The sequence below is a fragment of the Mirounga leonina genome, unplaced genomic scaffold (assembly GCF_011800145.1).
Source record: "Mirounga leonina isolate KUSES-001 unplaced genomic scaffold, KU_Mleo_1.0 Mir_98, whole genome shotgun sequence".
Taxonomy (NCBI): Eukaryota; Metazoa; Chordata; class Mammalia; order Carnivora; family Phocidae; genus Mirounga; species Mirounga leonina.
Window position 1 is genome coordinate 961,815 of NW_023270921.1, and position 11,945 is coordinate 973,759.

The following is an 11,945-nucleotide window of genomic DNA, read 5'->3' on the forward strand; positions in this document are numbered from 1 at the left end:
AGGAAAACTATACTGCAATTTCATACTCAGTGTATCAGCAAAAATAAATAAACTTGACAAAGCCAAGCACTGATAGGGGTATGGAACTATGGAAACATGCATTCTTGGGGCACCTGGGTGGCTCAGTCATTAAGCGTCTGCCTTCGGCTCAGGTCATGATCCCAGGGTCCTGGGATAGAGCCCCCCATCTGGCTCCCTGCTCCGTGGGAAGCCCACTTCCCCCTCTCCCACTCCCCCTGCTTGTGTTCCCTCTCTCGCTGTGTCTCTCTCTCTCTCTGTCAAATAAATAAATCAAATATTAAAAAAAAAAAAAAGAAACATGCATTCTTCACTGATGGGATATACACTGGTGCAACCACTTTAGAAAATATCTTGACAAGATCTGTTGAAACCAAGTATGTGCTTACCTTATGGCCCAGCAAGTAAACATACTCTTAAATGTGTGAACCAGAATATTCTTTGCAGCATTATTTGTTACGGAGAAACAATGACAAAATACATATGCATCAATAGGAACATGGGTAAATAAATTGTGATATATTCATACCACGGACATCAGTTACAATCTAATTTATATACATCAAAACACTTACAAAAATACATGGTTAGGCAATTTGCCGAATTATATGATGGCATTTCTGTAAAAGTTTTCAAAACAAACAAAGCAATACAATATATTATTAATGGAGACACACATACATATGTATGTAAAACATTAGAACATAGATTAGAAGAAATCAAATCAATATCTTGACATTGGCTTGGGAAGGGAAAGAGTGGGTAATGAATTTAAGGACAGGAACAAAGGAAACCTTCAGTTACACTACATTGTTCTATATGAAATAGAACCTCCAGTGTATATATGTGTATACGTATATGCATCTGCATGTGTCTGTTGTATGTCTGATTCTCTCTATATAATCTGAGTTAAAGATGACAAAAAATTAACATTTGCCATATTGTGTGAGAGTGTTTTCACATCAAATTGTGCATTTTTCTGCTTTTTAATGTTAAAAAATAAAAACCCAATTAAATCTGATCCTGAGTTATGATAACCTGAGGCCAAAGGACTACCAGAGGCATTCAAATCCTAAGAGGGAGGCTGCAAAACACATGCATCGAAATGGTAATTTCTCTACTCCCTCAAAAGGTCCAGCTGTGCTGCTAGTGAACGTCTGGCTCAAACAGACTCTGGAGTGTTTTCTTGGAGGAAGCATTTGAGGATGCAGAAGCTGAGCGACAGCCAAGAAGTTCTGGGAAAATGAGGCTCAAGAAGGTGGTAGGTGGTATTTGAAAGTGAGTTTTCATGTGGCCAAGAAAGGTCAGCAAAGCAAAATAAACAAACAAAACCCTGAAAGGCTGAATCCAGAATAAATATTTCATATTTGCAGGGGCCACTAGGGTACTGCATTTTTTTATTTTAGTCCAGTCTCTCTCTCTCTCTGTGTCTTCCTCTCTGTTCTTCTCTCTCTCTCTGCCTCCTCCTTATTCTCCCTCCTCTCTCTTTCTCTCCTTTAGATTTTATCTATTCATTTGAGAGAGAGAGCATGCACAAGAGAGAGAGCACGAGGGGGCGGGGCAGGGGCAGAGAGGGAGGGAAAAGCAGACTCCCTGCTGAGCACAGAGCCTGACCTTGTGCTGCATCCCAGGACCCTGAGATTATGACCTGAGCCAAAGGCAGGCATTTAACCAACTCAGCCACCCAGGCACCCTCCTCTCTCTTTTCTTTTAAAGAAACCAAGAGAACATAGAAGTTATGATGTGAGACAAGGTCACACAATGAATTTATGGTTCATATTTTGATGTTTGTACTTTCCAAAATATCCCCTTCCTCTTACCATCCCATTTACTCTTACTACGCTTTCTTGCTCTGAACTAAATAAAAAACTTAGTGTTTCCAAATTTTTGAAACTTTAAGACAAAGTAAACTTGGTTTTGTGCCTTAAAAATATCATTCAATATTTCCATGGAATTCAAGAAAATTATTTATAAGTAAAAATGCAAGAATTGCCCCAACTTTAGATATAATATACTGTACTAAGTTTAACACATTCCTTTTTTGAAATGTAAAATGGTGTATACTTTTTTCTATTTCCATCCCTAAGATGTTGAAAACTTCCTTTAAAAATCACTAGCAGGGGCCCCTGGGTGGCTTAGTCATTAAGCATCTGCCTTCGGCTCAGGTCATGATCCCAGGGTCCTGGGATCAAGCCCCGCATTGGGCTCCTTGGCTCAGCAGGAAGCCAGCTTCTCCCTCTCTCACTCCCCTTGCTTGTGTTCCTTCTCTCACTGTGTCTCTCTCTGTCAAATAAATAAATAAAATCATAAATAAATAAATAAATAAATAAATTAATTAATACATATCACTAGCAATCTATAGTCAAAGTGACAGAAAATATTTTTGCTTTAGGTAGAGAATTTTGCTATATCCATCTCTGAAGATACATTTAAAAGTTCTTCTTTTTGTATAGTTGTTGAAAAGAACTTTTAAAATACAGTTAAGCATAAATAAAATAATTTAAATACCTTATAATTCCACCATCATAGAAAAGTTCATATATTAACTTCCAACAGATTTATTTTCCTTTATGACTTAAAGAAAGAGCTGAGTTAATGACAAATTTTAACTGACTATGACCTTTGTGTTATCAAAGATTGTTTTTGACCCATGAGGACACTTCTGGGTCTACCTTATTATCTTCTTGGTTCTAGGAGCTTAGAATTTCAGAAGGAGATTTTAAGAGAACTATTACTCTTTGTGAAGCTCAAGTTTTCCAACTGAAATGGATAAGGAAAATTCTCATCCTGGCTCTTTTTGCAACAGGCAGCTAATGAGCATCTCTTGGATTGATTCTTCTCATCCTAGATTCATCTGTAGTATCTTCTGTGCTATCAATTATTCATTGTCATAGTGATATCCACACCATTTCTCTACCTACTACATCTCACTAGAAGTGATTACTCTAGTGCCAGGATTCCTCTGCCCTTTAAAATACATGGTTGCAATTTTCAGACTGAAAGGATAGATCACAGTTTGCAAATTCTAGAATAAACAGATATGTAGAATACACCTGCCAATAAGAATAAAACTGTTTTTTCTACTTTCTAATGAAAACACTTACAAGCAAGAAATATATTTGGAAATCTGCCATTGGACTCAACTAAACATATATATACACACACACACAGAGCCAACTTTTTACTCTGTGTGACTTAGGATAAAAATATTTGCTTACTTACTACACTAGCCTGAGATAGAATGATTCCTTTGATTACATTTATTAAAATATGAAATAAAATGTTAATCCTTTATAATTTATTCTAAATTTTCTGGAATAGCTGATAGTAACAACCTATGCAAGTCCTTTAATTCATTCAGAATATAAATCTATGTTACTGTCTGTAAAAGATTAGTCAATGAAGTTTCAGTACTATAAACAGATATTTAGTGGAGTTTAAAATTCCCAATAAAGCAAGATTTTCCCCCCACAAATTAAATAAACAGGTTGGTTTGATAATGATTCTCATGAAAAGAAGTATCAGTAGTGTTTGTCATTCTCTATCATTTAAGCTTCAGAAACACCAAGTGGTGGAGCTGAAACTGAAACCTGGGTATATTTGACCTTAAAATCTATGTTCTTTCATTACTGGAAGGCTGAGGAAGGGAAGAGGGATCCCTCAGGGTAAAGAGAATGATGTTAGCAAAGTCTTGGAGACCTGAAACTATCATGTGTGCAAGGAAACACAAGTAGTTAGCACATGGTTGAAAGTTTTATTCCTCAGGGAGCCAGCAATAGATAAACTGGTTATTGAAAAGAACAGTAAAAGAAGAGAATGAAATGATAATCAGTGCCTGGGGTCAGGTGTGGGTGATAGGACACTGGAAATGCCAACCTTGAAGAGAAGGAATTTCAGAGAAGGAGCAATCCAATGGAAGTGTCAAGCCATGAGCTATAATAAATTCGGTTGGAGAAATGATGCTAATTGTGTGGATATGTCCAAGGAGAAGTTGGATGTGTGCCTGCTGCTTAGGGAAAGTGGGCTGGAATTTTATAAAGCCACAAAAAGGGATAAAATTGACAGAGTAGACCGTGTAAGCAGAAAAGTGATCCCAGGAACACATTTACTATGGAGGTGAAGGAAGGAGCACTATTAGGAACAAATTAGACTAGAAAAAGTCAGAAAACAAAAGAAGGCTGTGTTTTGGAAATAGAGTAAAGAATATGATTTCAGTAAATAGAACTAGTAAGACTTATTTGGGGATACCAGTTCCATATAGTAGACTTATTTATACACCTATTTATTAGCTTGGCATTCTAATTGTGCTGAGATAAAGAATAATATTAATAAGATATGCATCCTGTGTGAATGGCAGGCATGTAAATACAAACAAATGGTGATAAATGCAATAATAGAAATACAGGTGCTATCCAGTAGGAACTCAGAGGAGTTTATTAGTTGATAGTTCACGTATTGCTAATTGATTCAAGAATGGATTTAAAGTGGCTCACAATAATGCAGAATAAAAGAAAAAATGAATAAAGTGAATTCAGACTAAAAAAAAAAGTTGGAATAGATAATTTGAAGTCAACAGCAAATGGATATACAGAATGCATAGGTAAGGTCTAGAAAAGGCTAGAACAGTCCACTAGTTGGCCTCTAGTGTGTCTGGAAGGGAGACAAAAATGAGAACATAGTCAGAGGAAGAGCAAGATGGCAGAGGAGTAGGAGACCTAAATTTCGTCTGGTCCCAAGAATTCAGCTAGATGTATCAAACCATGCTGAACACCTACAAACTCAACAGGAGATCAAAGAAAAGAATAGCAACAACTCTCTGAACAGAAAAGCAACCACTTTCTGGAAGATCTCTTCTGATTTGTTTAGTGTATATTTTTCTGGCGTCGTTGTTACCCTGTTAGCATTTTGCTCTCTCATTCATCTAGTATCCTCTGGACTAAAAGACAAGATGGAAAAACTCACCTCAGAAAAAGAACAAGAGGTTAATCAATACAGACATTAGTAAGATGTTGGAACTAGAGTTCAGAATGACAATTATAAAGATACTAGCTGGGCTTGAAAAAAGCATGGAAGATACTAGAGAACCCCTTTCTGGAGAAATAAAAGAACTAAAATTTAACCAAGTTGAAATCAAAAAGGTTATTAATGAGGTGCAATAAAAAATGGAGGCTCTAACTCTTAGGATAAATGAGGCAGAAGAGAGAATTAGTGATATAGAGGGCCAAATGATGAAGAATAAAGAAGCTGAGAAAAAGAGAGATAAACAACTACTGGATCACGAGGGCAGAATTCGAGAGATAAGTGATACCATAAGACAAAACAATATTAGAATAATTGGGATCCCAGAAGAAGAAGAAAGAGAGGGGCAGAAGGTATATTGGAGCAAATTATAACAGCAAACTTCCCTAATTTGGGGAAGGAAACGGGCATCAAAATCCAGGAGGCACAGAAAACCCACCTCAAAATCAATAAAAATAGGTCAACACCCTGAAATCTAATAGTGAAACTTAAAAGTCTCAGAGACAAAGAGAATATCCTGAAAGCAGCTCAGGACAAGAGGTCTGTAACCTACAATGGTAGAAACATTAGATTGGCAACAGACCTATCCACAGAGATCTGGCAGGCCAGAAAGGACTGGCATGATATAGTCAGAGCACTAAATGAGAAATATGTGCAGCCAAGACACTATATCCAGCCGGGCTATCATTGAAAATAGAAGGAGAGATAAAAAGCTTCTAGGACAAACAAAAACTAAAAGAATTGCAAACACGAAACCAGCCCTACAAGAAATATTGAAAGGGGTCCTCTAAGCAAAGAGAGAGACTAAAAGTAACCTAGACCAGAAAGGAAGAGAGACAATCTACAGTAACAGTCACCTTACAGGCAATACAATGGCATTAAATTCATATCTTTCAATAGTTACCCTGAATGTAAATAGGCTAAATGCCCCAATCAAAAGACACAGGGTATCAGATTGGATAAAAAAAACAAGACCCATCAATATGCTGCCTGCAAGAGACTCATTTTAGACCCACAGACACCTCCAGATTGAAAGTGAGGGGGTGGAAAACAATTTACATGCTAATGAATATAAAAAAAAAAGCTGGGGTGGCAATCCTTATATCAGACAAATTAGATTTTAAACCAAAGACTATAATAAGAGATGAGGAAGGACACAATATCATACTTAAAGGGTCTATCCAACAAGAAGATCTAACATTGTAAATATCTTTGCCCCTAACATGGGAACAGCCAATTATATAAGCCAATTAATAACAAAATCAAAGAAACACATCAACAACAATACAATAATAGTAGGGGACTTTAACACCCCCTCACTGAAATGGACAGATCATCTAAGCAAAAGATCAACAAGGAAATAAAGACTTTAAATGACACACTGGACCAAATGGACTTCACAGACATATTCAGAACATTCCATCCCAAGGAAACAGAATACACATTCTTTTCTAGTGCCCATGGAACATTCTCCAGAATAGATCACATCCTAGGTCACAAATCAGGTCTCAACCGGTACCAAAAGATTGGGATCATTCCCTGCATGTTTTCAGACCCACAATGCTTTGAAACTAGAACTCAATCACAAGAGGAAAGTCGGAAAGAACTCAAATACATGGAGGCTAAAGAGCATCCTACTAAAGAATGAATGGCTCAACCAGGAAATTAAAGAGGAATTAAAAAAATTCATGGAAACCAATGAAAATGAAAACACAAATGTTCAAAATCTTTGCGATGCAGAAAGGCAGTCCTAAGAGGAAAGTATACAGCAATACAAGCCTTTCTCAAGAAACAAGAAAGGTCTCAAATACACAACCTAACCCTCCACCTAAAGGAGCTAGAGAAAGAACAGCAAATAAAGCCTAAACCCAGCAGGAGAAGAAAAATAATAAAGATCAGAGCAGAAATCAATGAAATAGAAACCAAAAGAACAGTAGAACAGATCAAGAAACTAGGAGCTGGTTCTTTGAAAGAATTAATAAGATTGATAAACCCCTGGCCAGACTTATCAAAAAGAAAAGAGAAATGACCCAAATAAATAAAGTCATGAATGAAAGAGGTGAGATCACAACCAACACCAAGGAAATACAACAAGTATAAGAACATATTATGAGCAACTATATGCCAGCAAATTAGATAATCTAGAAGAAATGGATGCATTCCTAGAGATATATCAACTACCAAAACTGAACCAGGAAGAAATAGAAAACCTGAACAGACCCATAACCACTAAGGAAATTGAAGCAATAATCAAAAATCTCCCAATAAACAAAAGCCCAAGGCCAGATGGCTTCCCAGGGGAATTCTACCAAACATTTAAAGAAGAATTAATACCTATTCTTCTGAAACTGTTCCAAAAAATAGAAATGGAAGGAAAACTTCCAAACTCATTTTATGAGGCCAGCATTACCTTGATCCCAAAATCAGACAAAGACCCCATCAAAAAGGAGAATTTCAGATCAATATCCCTGATGAACATGGATGCCAAAATTCTCACCAAAATACTAGCCAATAGGATCCAACAGTACATTAAAAGGATTATTCACCACGACCAAGTGGGATTTATCCCTGGGCTGCGAGGTTGGTTCAACATCTGCAAATCAATCAATGTGATACAATACATTAATAAAAGAAAGAACAAGAATCATATGATCCTCTCAATAGATGCAGAAAAATCATTTGACAAAGTACAGCATCCTTTCTTGATCAAAACTCTTTAGAGGGCGCCTGGGTGGCTCAGTTGGTTAAGCGACTGCTTTCGGCTCAGGTCATGATCCTGGAGTCCCTGGATCGAGTCCTGCATCGGGCTCCCTGCTCGGCAGGGAGCCTGCTTCTCCCTCTGACCCTCCCCCCTCTCATGTGCTCTCTCTCTCTCATTCTCTCTGTCTCAAATAAATAAATAAAATCTTTAAAAAAAAACAAAAAAACAAAAAACTCTTTAGAGTGTAGGGATAGAGGGTACATACCTCAATATCATAAGAGTCATCCATGAAACACCCACAGTGAATATCATTCTCAATGGGGAAAAACTGAGAGCTTTCCACCTAAGGTCAGGAACATGGCAGGGATGTCCACTATCACCACTGCTGTTCAACATAGTACTAGAAGTTCTAGCCACAGCAATCAGACAACAAAAAGAAATAAAAGGCATCCAAATAGGCAAAGAAGAAGTCAAACTCTCACTGTTTGCAGATTATATGATACTTTATGTGGAAAACCCAAAAGACTCCACCCCAAAACTGCTAGAACTCATACAGGAATTCAGTAAAGTGACAGGATATAAAATCAATGCACAGAAATCAGTTGCATTTCTATACACCAACAACAAGACAAAAGAAAGAGAAATTAAGGAGTCGGTCCCATTTACAATTGCACCCAAACCATAAGATACCTAGGAATAAATCTAACCAAAGAGGCAAAGAATCTGTACTCAAGAAACTATAGAATACTCATGAAAGAAATTGAGGAAGACACAAAGAAATGGAAAAACGTTCCATGCTCATGGATTGGAAGAACAAATATTGTGAAGATGTCAATGCTACTTAGAGCAATCTACACATTTAATGCAATCCCTATCAAAATACCAACAACTTTTTTCAAAGAAATGGAACAAATAATACTAAAATTTGTATGGAACCAGAAAAGACCCTGAATAGCCAGAGGAATGTTGAAAAAGAAAAGCAAGGCTGGTGGCATCACAATTCCAGACTTCAAGCCCTATCACAAAGCTGTCATCATCAAGACAGTATGGTACTGGCACAAAAACAGACACATAGATCAATGGAACAGAATAGAGAGCCCAGAAATGGACCCTCAACTCTATGGTCAACTAATCTTCGACAAAGCAGGAAAGAATGTCCAATGGAAAAAAGACAGTCTCTTTAACAAATGGTGTTGGGAAAATTGGATAGCCACATGCAGAAGAATGAAACTGGACCATTTCCTCACACCACACACAAAAATAGACTCAAAATGGATGAAAGACCTAAATGGGAGACAGGAGTCCATCAAAATCCTAGAGGAGAACACAGGCAGCAACCTCTTCGACTTCAGCTGCAGCAACTTCTTCCTAGAAACATCACCAAAGGCAAGGCCAGCAGGGGCAAAAATGAACTATTGAGGCTTCATCAAGATAAAAAGCTTTTGCACAGCAAAGGAAACAGTCAACAAAAGCAAAAGACAACGGACGGAATGTGAGAAGATATTTGCAAATTACATCAGATAAAGGGCTAGTATCCAAAATCTATAAAGAACTTATCAAACTCAACACCCAAAGAACAAATAATCCAATCAAGAAATGGGCAGAAGACATGAACAGACATCTTTCCAAAGAAGACATCCAAATGGCCAACAGACACATGAAAAAGTGTTCAACATCGCTTGGTATCAGGGAACTCCAAATCAAAACCTCAATGAGATACCACCTCACACCAGTCAGAATGGCTAAAATCAACAAGTCAGGAAACGACAGATGTTGGCGAGGATGCAGAGAAAGGGGAACCCTCCTATACTGTTGGTGGGAATGCAAGCTGGTGCAGCCACTCTGGAAAACAGTATGGAGGTTCCTCAAAAAGTTGAAAATAGAGCTACCCTATGACCCAGCAATTGCACTACTGGGTATTTACCCCAAAGATACAAATGTAGTGATCTGAAGGGGTACATGCACCCCAATGTTTATAGCAGCAATGTCCACAACAGCCCAACTATGGAAAGAGCCAAGATGTCCATCAACAGATGAATGGATAAAGAAGAGGTGGTATATATATACAATGGAATATTATGCAGCCATCAAAAAATAAAACAAAACAAAAAAAAAAACCCCAAATCTTGCCATTTGCAACAACGTGGCTGGAACCAGAGGGTATTAATGCTAAGCGAAATAAGTCAATCAGAGAAAGACATGTATCATATGATCTCACTGATATGAGGAATTCTTAATCTCAGGAAACAAACTGAGGGTTGCTGGAGTGGTGGGGGGTGGGAGGGCTGGGGTGGCTGGGTGATAGACATTGGGGAGGGTATGTGCTATGGTGAGCACTGTGAATTGTGTAAGACTGATGAATCACAGCCCCATACCTCTGAAACAAATAATACATTATATGTTAAACAAAAAAAAAAAAAAAAAGAAGAAGAAGAAGAAGAAGATAGTAGGAAGGGGAAAAAAAGGGGGGAGAAATCAGAGGGGGAGACGAACCATGAGAGACTATGGACTCTGAGAAACAAACTGAGGGTTCTAGAGGGGAGGGGGGTGGAGGGATGGGTTAGCCTGGTGATGGGTATTAAAGAGGGCATGTATAAATGGAGCACTGGGTGTTATTCGCAAACAGTGAATGATGAAACACTACATCAAAAACTAATGATGTAATGTATGGTGATTAACATAACATAATAAAATAAAATTTTAAAAAAATGCGAACGTAGTCAATCACTCTATTCATATTACCTACAAGGAAAAGGAAAACCAACCTAAAACTAACGTTTTCCTCATACGTAGTCAAAAAGAGAACAATACATGATACTCAACAGTATTTGTATATTAATAGATTTCACAGAGCTATTTGCTACAGTGGCTCTTAGCATGGGCCCATGATGACATGATGCCAAATTACATTTAATAAAAGCGGTTTTACAAGAGAACAAACCATATGGCCCAGCTGTGTGGGTTTTTGCTCATGTGGTTTATTCCAAGGATGGATATTTTTATATTTCGAGTAACACTTGAACTGTATATTTCACTCAGGCAATCCTTTGCAAATTTTGGTCGTCTAACCAAGTATCTGATGAGTATTAAGCAGCAGTGGGTTCAAGGTTATAATCCTTGGTCAGCACTAAGGGTGCAGATCGATCAATCTGCCGATTAAGTAGTGGAAGTGCCGAACTCCCTCTGGGGATGGAAAGGATGCAGATGAAAGGGAGCCTGAAATCTTAGCTGTTTTAGAAAATTGTGGCAAAATACACATAACATTGACCATATTAACCAATGTTAGTGTACAGTTCAGTGGCAGCAGGTCCATTGGTTTGTGGTGTTACCATCACCACCACCCTCCACGAAACTCCCCATCTTGCCGGAGGGATCCTCAGCAGCCATCACACAAGAACTACCCAGATCCCACTCTCCCAGCCTAACCATCCTCCTCCTATCTGTCTGGATGAATTGGACTACTCCAGGTAGAAAGTGGAATCATAGAGTATAAAAACATGAAACAAGTGGAATCAAACAGTATAAAAACATGGAACACTTCACAACTTTGCATGCGCTCCTTGTAAGGGCGTCATGCTACTCTTCGCTGTATGGTTCCTATTTCAGTCAATGTGCCGTTGACGTGAGCATGTCAGCTGGTTTTTGAGGGGAGGACAGGACGTCATATGAAGTTAGGGTGGTCTAATGTTGTTTTCTGTGTTGCTGAAGACGGAGGTGAGGAGGGATGGTGGAAGATGCAAGGTTAAAGAGGAAGGAAGAAGCCAGAAGCCCACGGGCTTGATAAGGTCTGTTTAAGAGCTTGAACTTACATGCTGTGAAAGGGAATGGAGAATTAGTTCGTATTTGAGAAAAATTAATTCCAGAAAAATAAAGGGAGGCCTGGAAGAAGATAATAGTTGAGACAGACCAGTTAGAAGGCAATGGCGAGGCGCACCTGGGTGGCTCAGTTGGTTCGCGTGAGACTCTTGGTTTCAGCTTAGGTCATGATCTCAGGGTGATGATCTCAGGGTCGTGAGCTCAGGGTCCTGAGATCGAACCCTGTGTCTGGCTCTGCACTCAGCAGGGAGTCTGCTTGAGATTCCCTCCCTCCCTCTGACCCTGCCCCCACTTGCACACACACACTCTCTCTCTCTCAAATAAATAAATAAATCTTTAAAAAAATATATAAGGCAATGGTAACTATCTAGGTAAAGTTTTTTCTTCTTTT

General features: G+C 38.4%; 1 non-coding gene across 1 annotated transcript; it reads right to left on the bottom strand.

Annotated features, from left to right (window-relative positions):
* Positions 1–11,261: 11,261 nt before the first annotated feature.
* On the bottom strand, positions 11,262–11,368 carry LOC118006707. Its single transcript, XR_004678164.1, has one exon. It is a non-coding gene; the product is annotated as a U6 spliceosomal RNA (small nuclear RNA).
* Between the last annotated feature and the right edge of the window lie 577 nt (positions 11,369–11,945).